The 20480-nt window shown below is 36.5% G+C and overlaps 1 non-coding gene across 1 annotated transcript; it reads left to right on the forward strand.

Moving 5' to 3' along the window:
* Positions 1 to 18911: 18911 nt before the first annotated feature.
* Positions 18912 to 19016, forward strand: LOC138088057 (U6 spliceosomal RNA). Its single transcript, XR_011145648.1, has one exon. It is a non-coding gene; the product is annotated as a U6 spliceosomal RNA (small nuclear RNA).
* The last annotated feature ends 1464 nt before the right edge of the window (positions 19017 to 20480 follow it).

Raw genomic sequence — 20480 nt, forward strand, 5'->3', positions numbered from 1 at the left:
AAAACTCAACCAAGAGATGTTACTTATCCTCTGAAAACTATAAAAAATTTGATAAAGGAAATTAAAGGTGAAACAAAGAAATGATATATTCTTACTTTTGAATTGGAAGAACTAGCATTATTAAAATGTCCCTACCACCCAAATCTATTGATGTGTTTAATACAAATCTATTAAAATATCCATATTTTTCACAAAACGATAGCAAATAATCTTAAAGTTTATGAAATCGCAAAATACATTGAATAGACAAAGCAATCTTGAAAGAGAACAAAACTGAAGGTACTAAGCTTCCTGACATCAGACTATACTGCAATGCTTCAGAAATTAAAACAGTGTGATACTGGCACAAAAACAGACACATACAGCAAGGGAACAGAGTAGAGAGCCTAGAAATAAACTCATGCACTTACAGGTCGATTGATCTATGACAAAGGATGCAAGGATAGACAATTAAGAAAAAGACAGTTTCTTTAGTAAGTGGTGCTGAGATAACTGGACAGTTACATGTGAAAGAATGAGCTTAGAACACTTTCACACTCCATATATAAAACAAACAGAATGGTTTAAAGACCTAGACCTAACGCAATATGTGAAACCATCAAATTCATAGAAGAGAACATAAGCACACCACTCTTTGATGTAAATCATAACAATATTTTTTTATCTTTCTCCAAGTCAAAAGAAACAGAAGTAAAAATAAACTAATGGGTCCTAATTAAACTTATAAGCTTTTGACCGAGTCTGTTATACAGAGTGAAGTAAGTTAGAAAGAGAGAAAACAAATATTAACATGTGTATATGGAATCTAGAAAATGGTATCAATGAACCTATTTGCAGGGCAGAAGTAGAGACATAGACATAGAGAAGATACGTGTGGACACAGAGGGGAAAGGAGAGGGTGGACAAATTGAAAGAGTAGCATTCAAACACATACATTACCATATATAAAACTGATAGTGGGAAGCTGGCATATAACACAGGGAGCTCAGCCTGGTTCTCAATAACAACCCAGAGGGATGGGATAAGGTGTGGTGGGGGACGGGAGGGAGGTTTAAGAGGGAGGAGACATATGTATTGGAGAAGGAAATAGCCACCCACTCCAGTATGCTTGTCTGGAAAATTCCATGGACAGAGGAGCCTGGCAGGCTACAGTCCATGGAGTTGCAAAGAGTCGGCCATGACTGAGCAACTGAGCACAGACATATGTACACTTATGGCTGATTCAAGTTTTTGTATGGCAGGAACCAATGAAATATTCTAAAGCAATTATCTTCCAATTAAAAATTTTAAAAACACAGGCTTTTGCACAACAAAGAAAAGTATCAACAAAACTAAACAACAATGTACTAAATAGATGTTTGCAAATAATATAACTTAAGGGGTTCATATCCAAATAATGTAAATAGCTCATATAATTCAATATTTAAAAATAACAAAAAAGTAAAAAACAGGCAGAAGGCCTAAGTAGACATTTTTCAAAAGAAGACATACAGATGGCCATCAGGTACATGAAAAGATGCTCAACATCACTGTCAGGGAAATCAAATCAAAACCACACTGAGATACTACCTTTTACCTGTAGAAATGGCAGTTATCAAAACGACCACAAATACCAAATGCTGGTGAGAGTGTGGAGAAAAGGGACCTCTCACACTCTGTTTATAGGTCCAACACATTCACCTTGGTGTAGCCACTGTGGAAAACAGTATGAAAGTGAAAGTATTAGTCACCCAGTCATGTCTGACTTGTTGCAACCCCATGGACTATAGCCCGCCAAAGCTCCTCTGTCCATGGAATTCTCCATGCAAGAATACTGCAGTGGGTTGCCCTTTCCTTCTCCAGGGAATCTTCCTGACCCAGGGATCTAACCCAGGTCTCCCACATTGCAGACAGATTCTTTGCCATTTGAGCTACTAGGGAATCCCTGGAAAACAGTATGGAGATTTCTAAAAAAAACTAAAAGTATAACTATATGATCCAGCCATTCTACTCCAGTTATAGGTATGTAACTGAAAAAAACAAAAACACTAATTTGAAAAGATTCATGCACTCCAATGTTATAACACTACTTATAATAGCCTAAATATGGAAGAAACCTTCCTGTCCATCAACAGATAAATGGACAAAGAAACTATGGCATTTATGAAATATTACTCAGTCACAATAATAATGAATTCATGTCATTTGCAACAACATGATCATCTGGAAAGTATTATGCTAGTAAAATAAGTTCAACAAAGAAAGAAAATTACTGTTATCACTCACATATGGAATCTAAAAAAGGAAATAAATGTATAAATAAATACAGAAACAGATTCACAAACTAGTGGTTACCAGTTGCGGGAGAGAAGTGGGGAGGGGAAAGACAAGAATAATGGACTAAGAGATACAAGCTACTATGTATAAAACAGATAAAGGAAATCAATCCTGAATATTCTTTAAAGACTGATGTTGAACCTGAAGCTCCAATTCAGGTTCCAGTAATTTTAAATGTATCATAACCTATGAAAATATTGACTCATTATGCTATATGTTGAAACTAATATCATAAATCAAATATATTTCAATAAAAATGACATGAAAAAATATATGTTTATATATAATTATGACAATATGAGTTGACTTTAGCTTATTGGAAGTAGAAAGAATATGAGTTCAGTCTTAAGAATCAGTGTAAGCAAAGACAAAGATAGTAAAACGCACAACATATTCACAGAACAGGTGAACAGGAGCTACATGAAACAGTTCCCATTTTTCATTCTGTTTCACAGTTGATTTATTCTTCATTTTGTCACAAGCCACTTTTAAATTAATGGTAATGAAGCAGGCTATTAACCAAGACAAAAATGATATAGTAACAGTCATTCTGGAAGTTAACAATTGTGTTATTAGTGTCAATGGACATGATGTAACTGTAACAAAATCAGGGAACAGAACTCATTCACCACAAGAATGGATGTATTTTACAATAGTGTCTTTGGGTCTTCAATTTCCTCAATTATTTTTAACTTGTGGTATGGTACCCTCTGATTTCAGAAAATCTAATTATCACCAAAATATTACTGTTTATGCAATATTCACACCAAACGTAGTTGAAGCATAAGAGCATGCACATAAATGAGGTTTCACTGCAGTGATGATCTCTCCTCAGAGACTGGCTTTGCAAGGTATTTTAAAGATGGCTCTCTCCATTTTCCACTGTTTTTCCCCTTGTTTTCTTCATGCCTCTCTCCATATAAGGAAATTATACTTAATCTTCTTCCTATGGTGAAGATACCATAGGTGGGTGGTGCTAAGAGGTATAGATACCACCTGAGGGAAGGCCCTATACTGAGCAGCTGAAACTCTGCAAATTATCAGTTTGACCATTGGATGTCATCAGTGTTCTATGGAGCATTTACTGAGTGAGTTCCACATCAGGGAACAGTATGAATTAAAGGCAGTAATTTGTTTATTGCTTTGATGGCATATTGGCATACCTCTCAGTTAAATGGTGTGAAAACAGTAACAAAATTTATTTTTATTAGGCAGTATTTTTAAGTACCTAATAAATAATCTTTTCTTAAAAAGACCTAAATACCATGAGACAGAATATGTGAATTTGACAGACTCATTCTTGAGATTAAGTCAGTTGCTAATGCAAATAGATCGAATAATCAAATGATGTAGCCACAAATTTTACTTTTTATTTCTGTTGATTGAATTGATCTGGGATATATCATGATTTTTTTTTTTCTAGTTACTTCCAGGAATGTATTCCTAATATTGGACATTTTGGCAAATGCAGGTACATCCAAATGCTTTATTTTGGTTAGCTTTCAACTTATATAAATGTTTGTCAGAAAAGAAAAGAAAATATCTAGAATTAATAGGTACCACATTTCAAGTAAAAATTTTAATCAATTTACAAAGTTTTTTGAACTATTTGAGAATGTTAATTTCTCCAAAGTTATTGTTTTTTATTTTTAAATCATGCAAAATGATGCAATGATATACCGTCACTATCAAACAACCCCAATATATTAAAATATTTAATAATTAAAATACCTCTTTAATCAGATACAACCACTATCCTCCTCTTCCTACTGACATACTCTACTCTTCCGTTTTTAACGGAGAAGGCAATGACACCCCACTCCAGTACTCTTGCCTGGAAAATCCCATGGATGGAGGATCCTGGTAGGCTGCAGTCCATGGGATCACGAAGAGTCGGACACGACTGAGCAACTTCACTTTCACTTTTCACCTTCATGCATTGGAGAAGGAAATGGCAACCCACTCCAGTGTTCTTCCCTGGAGAATCCCAGGGACAGGGGAGCCTGGTGGGCTGCCGTCTATGGGGTCGCACAGAGTCGGACATGACTGAAGCGACGTAGCAGCAGGAGCAGCAGCAGCAGCAGCAGCAGCAAGGACCTTTCTGTACATATATTAGTTTCAATACACTTTTAAGGTTATTGTTTCAGGCATTTGAAGGTTTAAAATATTTTAGAGGGGTTGGTTACATGTAGCAGGTCTGTATTGGTAGACAGTGAATAGGAAAACAATTTTAAGTGCATCTTCAAATCATTCCTTGGTTACTTAGGGTTGGAAGTAAGATTTAGAGTGCTATTAGACTTTATTCTGTATAATAACACACATGCTACTCCTTCAAGTCTCCCAAGTTCTTCAGAGGTATTAGGGACATATGTAAATACAGGAGATTCAAGTTAACATTGACCTTTAGCTGGCAAGGAAGAGTTTAGTTTGTCTTCATTAGGCAGTGCTAGCACATTAACAGAGTAATACATTTTTATTCCTTTTTTTCACTTCTATTGTTATCAGATTTCTTTTTGATTATTATTATACTTTTGTTAAGCTAACATGCTGCAATGAAGACTAAATGTCTCTGACCTGTCTTTGTTCAGTAACTAAACCATTAGATTACACAGCAGGTTGAGAGGTATAGAAGTTAAACAATCCTGCTCTACCTTAGACAGTATCCACTGCAAGAAATTAAAAACAAGTGATATTTTTGGTTAGGACAAAAATGATACTAATGTAAAAACAATCAAAATATAATACTTTTGAGTTTGAATATTATGAAATGAAAAGTTCATTTTTAAACTACTTTTCCCCATATACCATGGAGGAGTAAATTGGATATATTAATTGTACATTTATAACATTTAACTTTGTTCACTCATAGATCGTTATTTCTGGATGTCTCCTACAAGGAGAAAATGACAAAGGCATGGAAAAGAAAGCCCTAGAGGAAAGATGAAAGAAATTGAGTTTATTCATTCTGGAGAGAAGGAATTTGAAGGACAAAGTAATGATGTTCTTCACATAAGTGGAGACTACCCAGAGAGGGAACAGAGGTTTTCATAGTTGAGGTTTCCTCCAACACAATCCCTGCTGGACAGGAGGACACTTAAAGGAAGAGAAGTACTTATTTTATAATTAACTAAGGGTAAGGGATCCACTTTAAAATCTTACTTGGAGACTTGCAATGAAGATTTTCCACTGTCAGTACTTATAACAGAGTAAGAGGAGACCCAATAGAAAGAATTATGACTATAGACCATGGTTTTAAAATTTATCTGCATAAAAGAGAAGAAGTTTTGTTACTGGTGAAATTGTACAAGGACATGAAAAATTGAATGAATGCATCAGTCTAGGATGGTTTGGGAGGGAACGGATGGATTTCTTTCCTCCAAGTTCTACCATTCCAATAACTTGATACTAATATCAAAAATAACTAAATGGAAAAGTAGTAGCTAATTATGAGAAGAAATGGGTGGAGTGGGCTGAGAACTATTAATATTTGTGGATTCTTTTCTCAGTGTTTTTCCATTGTGATACATGTAAATAAGTTGTACCTGAACAAGACTAGTCAACTGAGGGCCACTACTACATGACTTTGTGGACCACCTCTCACCATGTACACTGACTGCAGGTAAGAGTCATATTTCTCAGAGTCTATGGGAAAAATCAGTAAGGTTGATTAACTGGGCTCTCTTGATAGTAGTATGAAGGCACAATGTGCCTAGGAGGGTAGGATGCTTATGGTATTCACACTTTACAGATTTACGCTTTATAGAAAACCATCTCCTCTGCCTCATTGACTATACTAAAGCCTATGACTGGTAGCTCACAACAAATTGTGGAAAATTCTTAGAGATGGGAGTACTAGAGCACCTTACCTGTCTCCTGAGATAACTGTATGTAGGTCAAGAAGCAACAGTTAGAACTGTACATGGAACAAAGGACTTGTTCAAGACTGGGAAAAGAGTGTGGCAAGGCTGTATAATGTCAAACTGCTAATTTAATTTCTGTGCAGACTACATCATGCAAAGCATTGGGGTGGATGAATCACAAACTGGAATCAAGATTGCAGGGGAAAATATCAACAACCTCAGATATTCAGATGATACCACCCTAATGGCAAAAAGCAAAGAGGAACTAAAGAATCTCTTGATGAGGGTGAAAGAGGAGCAAGAAAAAGTTGGCTTAAAACTCAACATTCAAAAAACTAAGATCATGGCGACTGGTCCCTTCACTTCATGGCAAGTAGATGGGAAAAAAGTGGAAACAGTGGCAGATTTTATTTTCTTGGGATCCAAAATCATTGCGGATGGTGACTGCAGCCATGAAATTAAAAGACACTTGCTTCTTGGAAGAAAAGTTATAACAAACATAGACCACATGTTAAAAGGCAGAGGCATCACTTTGCTGACAAAGATCTGTATAGTCAAAAGTGTGGTATTTCCAGTAGTCATGTATGGATGTGCAAGTTGGACCATAAAGAAGGCTGAGAACTAAATAATTGATGTTTTCAAATTGTGGTGCTGAAGATTCTTGAGAGTTCCTAGGACAGCAAAGAAATCAAACCAGCCAATCCTAAAGGAAATCAATCCTGAATATTCACTGGAAGGACTGATGCTGAAGCTCCAATAATTTGACTACCTGATGTGAAGAGCTGACTCATTGGAAAAGACCTTGATGCTGGGAAAGATTGAGGGCAGGAAGAGAAGGGGGTGACAGAGGATGGGATGGCAGGATGGCATCACTGACTCAATGGACATGAGTTTGAGTAAACTCCAGGAGATAGGGAAGGACAGAGAAGCCTGGTGTGCTGCAGTCCATGGAAGTACAAAGAGTTTACATGACTTAGCAACTGAACAACAACAACAACTTTACAGATGAGAAAACTGGTGATCTAGAAAGTGAACTGCTATAGATTCATTGCACAAATTTTCCAGAAGGCTCAAAATAAAAGTACTTGCTACTAGCTACAGAATGATGTTGGAAGAAATTACAGTTTCCATTTTTCTCATTGAATGACCAAAGAAATTACCCCATAACAGTTTGCCAGTTGTTACTGTTCCACCATTATATAATATTCAGTATAATAATATAATATAATAAAAATGGCCAGTTATTCTTTATCCCATGCAGTCAGCAATGAAGAATTAGAAAGTTATAAATGTGTACTATCCACCATCCCTATACTTTAATCGCACATGTTTCAAAGTTGAAGTAACTTGGACTTTCCTGGTGGTCCAGTGGTTAAGAGTCCTCTTGCAAATGCAGAGGACGTTGGTTTCGTGCTTTGTCCAGGAAGATTCCACAGACCACAGGGCAAGTAACCCTGTCTTCCAAACTACTGAGTCTTCACTCCAGAACCTGCAAGCTGAAACTATTAATACTGAGACCGAGTGCCACAACCACTGAAGCCCAAGTGCCTAGAGCCCATGCTCTGCAACGAGAAGCCATCACAATGAGAAGCTTGTAAACTGCAAGTAAAGAGTAGCCCCTGCCCCCACGACTAGGGAAAAAAAAAAATCTGTGTGCAGCAATGAAAACCCAGCACAATCAAAAATAAAATAAAAGAGAAGCTGAAGTAGCTTTAATATGAAAAAAATCATGGATACCTTGGGAAGAAGTGTGTCAACTTTGTTCTTGAAGTTTCTCTTCAGATCAACTGCTTTGTTGGTTAATATTTTAATGAGTAACAGACATATATTCTGAACATAATATGTTATCTATAATCAAGGACTCCATTGAAAAATATCTCAAAGTTTTAGACTTTGGCCCTATGAGAACAGATGGCAAGCCAACTGTCAACATTTTCTTTTTTTGAGCACAGAAAACAAGGCAAGAAGTAGAATAAAGGATACTTTGTCCTTGTTAGATGTCTTAATTATATTTCCAAAGCAATACTTTTAATGTTAGAAAAGATACCACTCTAGGATCCCTGGAACTCAAAATGAGAAACAGACACTGTATACCAGAATTGAAGATGAATTGCTAACCATTTTAAGAGTGTAATTTAACTAATTAGTCATTTTTGCAGCTGTCTACCTTTCCCTTCACTTAGTCAATTTTAACTTTAAAACTACCACCACCATCCCCCTCCTCCCCACTCCGCTTCCCCATAGGGATAAACTGCTGCTGCTAAGTCACTTCAGTTGTGTCCGACTCTGTGCAACCCCACAGACGGAAGCCCACCAGCCTCACCCATCCCTGGAACTCTCCAGGCAAGAACATTGGAATGGGTGGCCATTTCCTTCTCCAATGCATAAAAGTGAAAAGTGAAAGGGAGGTCGCTCAGTCATGTCCGACTCTTCATGACCCCATGGACTGCAGCCTACCAGGCTCTTCCTAAGCCTCCTGAAATTTTTAAAATAAAATTTCTCATTTATTTTCCCTGCTTATAAGATATGGCCCAGTACTCCCCTTTTATAATGGTCTATTCCAGTTTTCAAGTGATTCCCATTGATTTGTATACACTTACTCCAATTTTCTAGATCCATAATTTTCAATTTGAGTTTCTCAAAGATCTAAAGTTTAATGAAAGATTCTCAGAAAACAGGAAACAGGAGGGAGACCAAGAAGGAGGAAGAGGTCTAGATAATTTGACTTTAATGAGAGTAATCCACTTCTATATATTTTATAAATTTTGATGAAAATCAAATTTGAAAAATGCAAACTGAATGGCTGTGTCTTGTTTAATTTTTGTTGCTACAAATTTCCCTTTTGGTTTCCTATGGAACATACATGTTTTACTGGAGGAGGGAAAATGAAGGAACATTTAGTGTTTTGTCCATTTGAAAAAATAGAGAAAAGGAAAACAATATTCGCCTAAGGCTGGGGTGGTATTAGAAAGGAGTCAAAATGTAAACTCCTTCAGACAATTTACTCTAAGCAGTAAATTGTCTAAGACTCTATTTCAGCAATCATGTGCTAAAATTTGTCCCCCAGAAAAGACAAACCTTAGAAATGTTTATGCTACCTTCTGTTTAAAAAGGGCCAGAGTAAAGGGATATGTTATGAGTTGAGGTATGGAGATGGATTTAAAAGTGCATTTAAAAAAATAAAGCCTATGTAATAAAATGAAAAATGTCTTAATAGATTTTTCAAATTAAAAAAAAAAAAATTACAGACACATCTTATAGAAGGCAAAGGCCAAAGAAGCTTGAAATAGTATAAGAATTTTACAACAGGCTTGCAAGAGGAAATAAATAAGGGTGGACAGAGAAGAATGTTAAAGGAAAATACGTGTAAAGGCTGAAATGTCCTCTCCGCTTGTCATATTAGGGAATTCCTTCATAGCTGCTTGAAGGATATAATTGTTCTAGCTGTAATTATCAGCATTTTGTGCCCTTTTCAGAAAAACAAAAAGCATTGACCCAAATCCTAGAAACTGCCAAATTCTTACCACCATAACAATGCTTATATATTCTGCTTTTGCTAATTTCTAAACTTTCTCTAGGACTTTCTATTTGGTCACTCTGTACCAAACAGGTTAAATAGTCAAGGAAAACTATATTCAATATATAAAGGAGAAAGAATGAACTCAATTGCTCTGAAACAAAAAGTGGGAGAGTTGTTAAATACTGTGGTGAGCTAGTGGATAAATACTGGAAGATGTTAATTGAGGTGGGGGTGGTCAATATGATTGCTGGCTAATTGGTATTGATCTAAGATTGGCTCCTACTCCTCTATGGAGATTCCGAGATAGGCACTCTATTTTCCTTGATGATTACATTTGAAAGGTATGGTTTGTAGGACTTTGACTAAGGCATATTTGGGTTGTAAATGTGTGTGAGAATATTTACACCTTGTATGGACAAAGAAAGGATTTACACTTATAAGTTTTCTAAAGAAAATACTCTAAGAAAAAGGAAATCAGGAGCTTATAGTCAGGAAGGAAGCTGTCTAAAGTTTTTTTCAAGCTGAACAGAATATTAAGGCCCTTTTGTTTACTTTTAAGAATTGATGCTTTTGAACTGTGGTGTTGGAGAAGACTCTTGAGAGCCCCTTGGACTGCAAGGAGACCCAACCAGTCCATCCCAAAGGAGATCAGTCCTGGGTGTTCATGGGAAGGACTGATGCTGAAGCTGAAACTCCAATATTTTGGCTACCTCATGCGAAGAGTTGACTCATTGGAAAAGACCCTGATGCTGGGAGGGATTGGGGACAGGAGGAGAAGGGGACGACAGAGGATGAGATGGCTGGATGGCATCACCGACTCTATGGACATGAGTTTGGGTAAACTCCAGGAGTTGGTGATGGACATGGAGGCCTGGTATGTTGCGATTCATGGGGTTGCAAAGAATGGGACACGACTGAGCGACAGAACTGAACTGAACTGAACTGAACTGAACTGAACTGAAGACTAAAATAGAAAGAAATGGTGCTTCTTTTCTGACCCATAGCTTCTCCAATTTGCTTTTCAAAGGTTAAAAATATATATATTTATAAGTTTGCCTTTCCCATAAGTTTAACACTTCTATTCCCAGCAATTACTTCAAAATTAGATGATGAACTTACACTGTGAGGTTATACCTCACTGTAAATTTGATTTGTACTTCTCTAATAATTACTGATGGAGAAGGAAATGGCAACCCATTCATGTTGAACATCTTTTCATTTGCTTTCTCGTCATTTGTTTGTCTGGAGAAATGTCTATTTAGAGCTTCTGCTCATTTTTTGATACGGTTGTTTTTAATGAGCTGCATGGTATATTTTGGAGATTAATTCCTTGTCAGTTGCTTCACTTGATAGTGTTTTCTTTCATTCTGTGTGTTGTCTTTTTATTTTGTTCATGGTTTCCTTTGCTATGCAAAAGTTTTTTAAGTTTAACTAGGTCCCATTTGTTTGTTTTTATGTCCATCACTTTAGTAGGTGGATCAAAAAAGATATTCCTGTGATTTATATCCAAGAGTATTCTGACCATTTTCCTTTAAGAGTTTAGTAGTACCAAGTTTTACATTTTGATCTTTAATCCATTTTGAGTTTATTTTTGTGTATAGTATAGGGGAGTGATCTAATTTCATCCTTTTATATGTAGCTGTCCAGTTTTTCCAGCACCACTCATTGAAGAACTGTCTTTTCTCCTTCATATACTCCTTTGTCATAGATTAATTGGCCATAGGTATGTGGGTTTATTTATGTCTGGGCTTTTTATCCTGTTTCATTGAGGTATATTTCTGTTTTTGTGCCAGTGCTACATTGCTTTGATGTCTGTAGCTTTGTAGTATAGTCTGAAGTGAGGGATTCTGATTCCTCTAGCCCTATTTTTCTTTCTCAAGGTTGCTTTGGTTACTCAGGGTCTTTCATGTTTCCATACAAATTAAAAAAAAAATATATCTTGTTCTAACTCTGTGAAAATGCAACTCAGTGTTATTTTCATCATTCTTTACAACAGCCAAGACTTGGAACCAATATGAATGACCATCAAGAGAGGAATGGAAAAAGAAGGTATGGTACACATATACAATAGAATTTTACTAAGCCATAAAAAGAATTAAATAAGGCAATTTGCAGAAACATGGATGGACCTAGGTTTATCATTCTAAATGAAATAAATTTTATAGAGAAGGGAAAATATCATATGATATTACTTATATGTGAAATCTAAAAAAAAAAAGAATATACAAGTGAACTTATTTACAAAACAGAACAACACTTGCAGATTTTGAAAATTAACGTAAGTTTAGCAAAGGGGAAAGGTGAGGTGGGGGAAGGGATAAATTAGGAGTTTGGGATTAACATATATGTACTACTATATATAAAGCAGAAAATCAACAAAAACCTATTACATAGCACATGGATCTCTACTTGATATTCTATATTTCCCTATATGGGAAAAGAATCTGAAAAAAATAGATACATGTATATGCATAACTGAATCACTTTACGCCTGTTACTAACACAGCATTTTGAATCAACTATATTCTAATATGGGGCTTCCAGATGGGACAATGGTAAAGAGCCCGCCTGCCAGTACAGGAGATGCAAGAGATGCCGGTTTGATGCCTGGGTAGGGAAGGTCCCTTGGTAAGAAATGGCCACCTGCTCCAGGATTCTTGCCTGGAAAATTCTATGGAAAGAGAAGACTGGTGGGCTACAGTCCACGAGGTCACAAAGAGTCAGACGTGACTGAGTGACCACTCACACCCACATGAATATACTCTAATATAAAATAAATATTAAATTAAAAAATAAAAGGAAAAATTGGTGAACTTCCATTTCTCAGAAGTATATTGACCAATTAGTAACATTTTAACTATATAAAGTAATGAAGAAAGGGTGAAGGAATTGACTTCCTAGAGAATTCCAGAGCACCATCAATAAGGTGATGACAAAGGCCAAGAACTCAATCATGACTCTGTAATTCTCAACCAGACTGTGCTGAACAACATGTTGTAGACAGGGAACCTTGACCAGGATAAGAATGGGCAGTTAGTGTTCCCCTAACAGTTTCATTTTTATTGTTTTTTCTTCATAAATATAAATGTGCAACTTGACTGCCACAAACTTTCACACAGATTGAAACCACTCTTAGGATACAAAAAAATTGTTAAAGACATTATTTAGAGACTTTCCCAGAAATGTTTCTCTTGTAAAAAGAGAAAAAAGTTTGTGTATATAAGGACAAATTTTTCTTTTTTAAATAATCCATAATCCTGATATTTATCAGTGCAGAAGATAATATGTTTTACAAACTTGACAGAGGTGAGTATCAGATAGGTGTGGACAGAGTTAGGTAGTGAGTTGGTGTGGAATAGAAGGATGGGCAGTTGAGTGGGTAGAAGATACAACTTTTTAAATATAGTTTAGAGAGAGTTCTTGATTTATATATTGTAAGACATTTTCTTGCACAGCTGTTTTAACATATTGAATAATTAAAATATTTAAGATCTGAACTGAATAAATTATTAAATCTGGTTATGGTTGAACTTTAATTTTCCAATTACTGAATCTGTTAAAAATGGACTTTAATAACAGAATTAAGGTCATAAAACTTGGTGATAATTCAACTTAACAACAAAAGATTCTACTTCCCAAAATATTTCTTCCTTGACATCTCTTTTTAATGCTGTCTTAAGTAGAATCACTGAATACTTTGTTCAATAATAACTGGCTGCCTTCAAAAATATGGAATTGATTCATCTGTTGGTTCCACCATAATAGAAGCCTAAACCCAATTTCCCCACAATGTGGTGGCCTGAATCACCTCAGGTATTATGGGCTGGGGTCCTCCACCTCTGGGCCACAGACTGATACCTTCTGTCAGATTAGCAGCAGCTTTAGATTAGAAATAAAGTGCACAATAAATGTAATGTGTCTGAATCATTCTGAAACCTTCCCCCCTTCCCTAAGCTGTGGAAAAATTGTCTTCCACAGAACTGGTCCCTGGTGCTAAAAAGGAAGGGGACTGCTTTTCTATGGAAATACTGATCCATAACAATGCCTATCTGCTTCATTTGCAAGAGCTGTGGGTCACCTTACAAAGAACATTAATGATTAACCTTTACATCTTGAAGATCAGAAAATATAAGAAAATATAGGACCATATGACCTCATGAATTTTCTTTCTTAATGGTAGCTATCATACAAATATTTTCACCTCTATATTTTCAAAAACATGTGGGTTGAGCCCTTATTGTAATCTTTGAACCATTGTAATTGCACTAGAACACTTATTCTATCCTGTTCTGATTCTTAAATAATCTATGTGGACCTAGATGATACAGTAGCAATATGATTTTTCAGTTGTAAACTTTTGGCATATTCAGAGGGAATATAAAGTGTATAAACTCATTTCAGATATATAGGTAGTCATGCAACTGAGATATACTAGTGAAAAAGGAGTTGGTAATTTATTTTTTCACTCACAAAGGGTATCTGGTAATTACATTTTTATAGGTGTTATCCTACAACAAAGTGAGTTTGGGGGTTAAAAAAGGTTTTATCCCAATGATGAGTAGACATAATTTTGGTTAGGATTCTTTAAAAATCTGGATTAGAGGTTATAAACATACCTCAACATAATAAAAGCCATATGATAAGCCCACAGCAAACATTATCCTCAGTGTTGAAAAACTGAAAGCATTTTCCCTAAAGTCAGGAACAAGAAAAGGATGCCCACTCTCACCACTATTACTCAATATAGTTATGGAAGTTTTAGCCACAGCAATCAGAGAAGAAAAATAAATAAAAGGAATCCACATTGGAAAAGAAGTAAAACTGTCACTGTTTGCAGATGACACTATCCTGTATATAGAAAACCCGAAAGACAACACCAGAAAATTACTAGAGCTAATCAATGAATATAATAATGTTGTAGGATATAAAATTAACACACAGAAATCCCTTGCATGCCTATACACTAACAATGAGAAAACAGAAAGAGAAATTAAGGAAACAATTCCATTCACCATTGCAATGAAAGAATCAAATATTTAGGAATAAATCTACCTAAAGAAACAAAAGACTTATATACAGAAAACTATAAAACACTGATGAAAGAAATCAAAAATGGTACAAATAGATGGAGAAATATGCTGTGTTCATGGATTAGAAGAATCAATATAGTGAAAATGAGTATACTACCCAAAGCAATCTACAGATTCAATGTACTCCCTATCAAGCTACCAACGGTATTTTTCAGAGAACTAGAACAAATAATTTCACAATTTGTATGGAAATACAAAAAAACTCAAATAGCCAAAGCAATCTTGAGAAAGAATGGAACTGGAGGAATCAACCTGCCTGACTTCAGGCTATACTACAAAGCAACAGTCATCAAGACAGTATGATACTGGCACAAAGACAGAAACACAGATCAAACAAAATAGAAAGCACAGAGATAAATATATACACCTATGGCCACCTTATATTTGACAAAGGAGTAAAAAATATACAATGGAGAAAAGACAATCTCTTTAACAAGTGGTGCTGGGAAAACTGGTCAACCACTTGTAAAAGAATGAAACTAGAACACTTTCTAACACCATACACAAAAATAAACTAAAAAATGGATTAAAGATTTAAATGTAAGACCAGAAACTTAAAACTCCTAGAGGAAAACACAGGCAAAACACTCTCTGATATAAATCATAGCAGGATCCTCTATGACCTACCTCCCAGAGTAATGGAAATAAAAGCAAAAATAAACAAATGGGACCTAATTAAACTTAAAAGCTTTTGCACAATGAAGGAAACTATAAGCCAGGTGAAAAGACAGCCTTCAGAAGGGGAGAAAATAACAGCAAATGAAGCAACTGACAAACAACTAATCTCAAAAATATACAAGCAACTCCTGTAGCTCAATTCCAGAAAAATAAATGACCCAATCAAAAAATGGGCCAAAGAACTAAACAGACATTTTTCCAAAGAGGTACAGATGGCTAACAAACGCATGAAAGGATGCTCACCATCACTCATTATCAGGGAAATGCAAATCATAAACACAATGAGGTACCATCTCATGCCAGTAAGAATGGCTGCTATCAAAAAGTCTACAAACAATAAATGCTGGAGAAGGTGTGGAGAAAAAGAAACCCTCTTATCCTGTTGGTGGGAATGCAAACTAGTAGAGCCACTATGGAGACAGGGTGGAAATTCTTTACAAAACTAGAAATAGAACTGCCATACGACATAGCAATATCACAGCTGGGCATAAATACTGAGTAAACCAGAATTGAAAGAGACACATGTACCCCAATGTTTATTGCCACACTGTTTACAGTATTCAGGACATGAAAGCAACCTAGATGTCCATCGGCAGATGAATGGATAAGAAAGCTGTGGTACATATACACAATGGAATATTACTCAGCTATTAAAAAGAATGCCTTTGAATCAGTTCTAATGAGGTGGATGAAACTGGAGCCTATTATACAGAGCGAAGTAAGTCAGAAAGAAAAACACCAATACAGTATATTAACACATATATATGGGATTTAGAAAGATGGTAATGATGACCCTATATGTGAGACAGCAAAAGAGACACAGATGTAAAGAACATACTTTTGGACTCTGTGGGAGAAGGTGAGGGTAGGATGATTTGAGAGAATAGCACTGAAACATGTATACTTTATCATGTAAATAGATCGCCAGTCCAGGCTCGATGCATGAGACAGGGTGCTCAGGGCTGGTGCACTGGGATGACCCTGAGGAAAGGGATGGGAGGGAAGGGGGAGGAAGGGTCAGGATGGAGAACACATGTGCGCCCATGGCTGATTCATGAAAGTGTATGGCAAAACCCACCACAATATTGTAATTAGCCTCCAACTGGAAAAAAAAAAAAAAAGATTAGAAGCAGTGATATCAATAAAAAGCCACAATAGGAAATCGCAGCTGTCATTGGCCAACAAATGCACTAATTTAATAACACTTTAAGGCCCAAAATACCTTTATGAAAACTCCAGAATCCAGTTAAATAGTTTCAGTACCCTAGATGAGTTCAAAACTGAGAACAGTCACACTGAAATTTGTAAAAGCAATTTCAGTTAACCTCTGTCAGTCCTTCTAAACCAGCATAACTTAGGAGCAAGAGAAATCCCCTCAGCCATCAATTTCTCCATGAGTGGAAAGAGTTAACTATGCAACAACCCTCAAGCCACTTTCAGAGAGACCTGTTACTATATAATCTCACCCACAATGCTGAAGGCATTGACATAGTCTCAACAGCTGGCATGGCCCCGAAAAATTCAGAAAAGGGACATAATATTGAGACTTTTCCTTCAGAAAGGAGAAAGAGAAATGGAGCTTCCACTCAAGGCCCAGAATTTCAGTGCACTGGCCTAGGGAAAAGGACAGAATGACTCTCAGCAACCAGTATGGCTCTGCGGACATTGGGAGAAGATGCTCAATCCTGAGACTTGTTCATCAAGAGGGAGGGAGAGGGGCTTCCCTGGTGGTCCAGTAGTTAGGAATTCACCTTGCACTGCAGGGGACACTGGTGCTATCTCTGGTCCAGGAAGATCCCACATGTCATGGGGCAACTAGGCCCTTGTGCCACAACTACTGAGCCAGTGCTCTAGAGCCCAGAAGCCACGACTATTGAACTGACAAACCACAACTACTGAAGCCTGTGCACCTAGAACATGTGCTGTACAGGAGAGTCCATCACAGTAAGAGGCCTACACACTGCAACTGGAGAGTTGTCCCCACTCTCCAAAACTAAGAAGACCTGGGCACAGCAAAAACAAAGCCAAAGAGCAACCAAAACGTAATAAATAAATATTTAAAGAAAGGAGGGTGGGACAGGAGCTGAGTGTGCATCCTGTGTTTCTGTCTTTTAGTGCACTGTCTCAGGAAAGGGACAGGAGGCTTACTGTGGCCAGGACAACTCTGAGACTGAGAAAAGTTGCACAACCTTTTATCTTCCAGGAAGAAATGAGAGAAGTAAAACATGTACATTCGTAGAAAAGTTTCAAGTTTGCCAGAATCTCTATCCAGTCTGATTGGTGAAGGTCTTTTTTTTTTTTGTATAAAACCAGTCTGAAAAGACTCAGAGATGCACAAGTGCCAATAAAAAGCTACAAGAAACATGATGTTTTAAGAAATATGACCCCAGAAAGGGGAAAAAAAATCTCTAGTAAATGATTCTTAAAAAATTGAGGTCTAAGAATTGTTTGAGAAGGAATTCAAAGTAGTTATCTTAAAAAAAGTTCAGTGAGCTATAAGAGAATACAACTAAATGAAATCAGGTGCCAATACATGATCAAGTTGGATTTATGCCTGGAATTCAAGGATGGTTCAATGTATATAAAGCAATTAATGCAATGTGCAACATTAATAGAATCGAGGTTAAAAATCACATGATTATCTCAATAGATGCAAGCAAAGCATTTCATAAAATTTAGTACATTTTCATGATGAAAGTTTTCAAGAAATTGGATAGAGAAGGAATTTACCTCAACATAATAAAGGCCTTATATGGCAAGCTGATAGCTAACATTATACTCAGTGGTGAAACATTGAAAGTTTTGCTAAAATCAAGAACAAAACAGGGATGCCCATGCCCTCCCATCCTTCTCTTTAACACCGTTTTGGAAGTCCTAGCCAGTGCAAATGGACAAGACATCTGATTTGAAGAAAGGAAAATTATATTTTTGCTGATGATGCATTTTAGAAGTAAAAGAAAATCCTAATACTCCACATAAACTGTTGGATAAAATAAACAAATTCAGTAAAAGATAGAAAAACATAAAAACCAGCTCGATTTATATACATTCACAACTAACTCTCCATAAATGGAATTAAGAGAACAATTCCTCTTAAAATAGCATCAGAAAAAAATAAAATATTTAGGAATAAATTTAACCAAGAAGTGAAATATCTGTATACCAAAAGCTATAAAACACTGATGAAAGACAATGAAGAAGACACAAATAAATGAAAAGATAATTTGTGTTCATGAATTGGAATGGTATTACTAAAATGTATTTACAGACATATTTTAGCAACTGATATTTGACAAGCATTTTGAAAATATAAAATGTGGAAAGGGTAGTCTCTTCAACAATTGATTCTGGGAAAAGTGATGTCCAAGTGCAAAAAACTGTAATTGGATCTTAATCTTATACCGTACACAAAAATCAGCTCAAAAAGGATTAATGACTTAAACTCAATTGCTTGCTTTGGAACACATTTATTAAAATGGAACTATACAGGGAAGATTAGCATGGCCCCTACAAAAGGATAACACACAAATTTATGAGCCATTCCATATATATATATATATTTTTTTTTAAGCCTTAAACTCAAGATTTTAAATGGTAAAACTTCTAGAAGGAAACATGGAAGAAAATCTTCTTGACATTTTTCTTCATAATTATTCCTTGGATAAAACACCAAAAACACAGGCAACAAAAGCAAAGCAAACAAGTGGAACTACAACAAACTTGAAAGTACACTCTGTGGAAAGGGAGAAAGAATTTGTAAACTGTGTATCTGACAGGTGTTTAATATATAAAATATGAGGACCTCATAGAACTCAATGTGCTATGCTGTATTCAGTTTAGTCTGACCTTTGCAATCCTACGGCCTATAGCCCACCAGGGTTTGCTGTTCATGGGATTTTCCAGTCAAGAATATTGGAGTGGGCTGCTATTTCCTCCTCCAGGGATCTTCCTGACCCAGGAATCAAACCAGTGTCTCCTGCATCTCCTTCATTGCAGATGGATTCTTTACTGCTGAACCATCTGGGAAGCCTATAGCATTCAATACTGAAAACAAATAGCCCAATTTAAAAATGAACAAAGAAATTGAATAGACATTTCTCCAAAGAAGACAAAGGACAAAGATGCAGATTAAAGATGCTCAACATCACTAATCATCAGGGAAATGCATTTCAAAATTATATATCACATCTGTTAGGATAGCCATCATTATTATTTTTTTTTAAGGTAGGACTGGGGGCAGGAGGAAAATGGGACGACAGAGGATGAGATGGCTGGATGGCATCACTGACTCGATGGACGTGGGTCTGAGTGAACTCAGGGAATTGGTGACGGACAGGGAGGCCTGGCATGTTGCGTCATGGGGTTGCAAAGAGTCGGACACGACTGAGCGGCTGAAATGAACTGAACTGAGTATACATACAGAATGGACTACTGTTTGGCCATTGGTTTTAAAACAAGGAAATCCTTCCATATGTAAAAATATAGATGTACCTGGACAACACTGCTAAGAATAATCAGTTAATCATAGAAGAACGAATCATTCCATCTATATGAAGTATCGGAAATACTCAAATACATGGGAGCAGAGAATAGGATGGTGGTTAGCAGTGCCTGGGTGGGGGGTAGAAAAATGGGAATTGTTACTCAATGTGTATATAAAGCTTCAGTTATGCAAGATCTCCTTGGAAGGAAAGTTATGACCAACCTCGTGAAGGGAAGTCACTCAGTCGTGTCCGACTCTTTGCGGCCCCATGGACCGCAGCCTGCCAGGCTCCTCTGTCCATGGGATTTTCCAGGCAAAAATACTGGAGTGGGTTGCCATCTCCATGACCAACCTAGATAGCATATTAAAAAGCAGAGATATTACTTTGCCAACAAAGGTCCGTCTAGTCAAGGCTATAGTTTTTCCAGTGGTCATGTATGGATGTGAGAGTTGGACTGGGAAGAAAGCTGATCACTGAAGAATTGACACTTTTGAATAGTGGTGTTGGAGAAGACTCTTGAGCGTCCCTTGGA

Source organism: Capricornis sumatraensis, chromosome 10, assembly GCF_032405125.1.
Source record: "Capricornis sumatraensis isolate serow.1 chromosome 10, serow.2, whole genome shotgun sequence".
Lineage (NCBI taxonomy): Eukaryota > Metazoa > Chordata > Mammalia > Artiodactyla > Bovidae > Capricornis > Capricornis sumatraensis.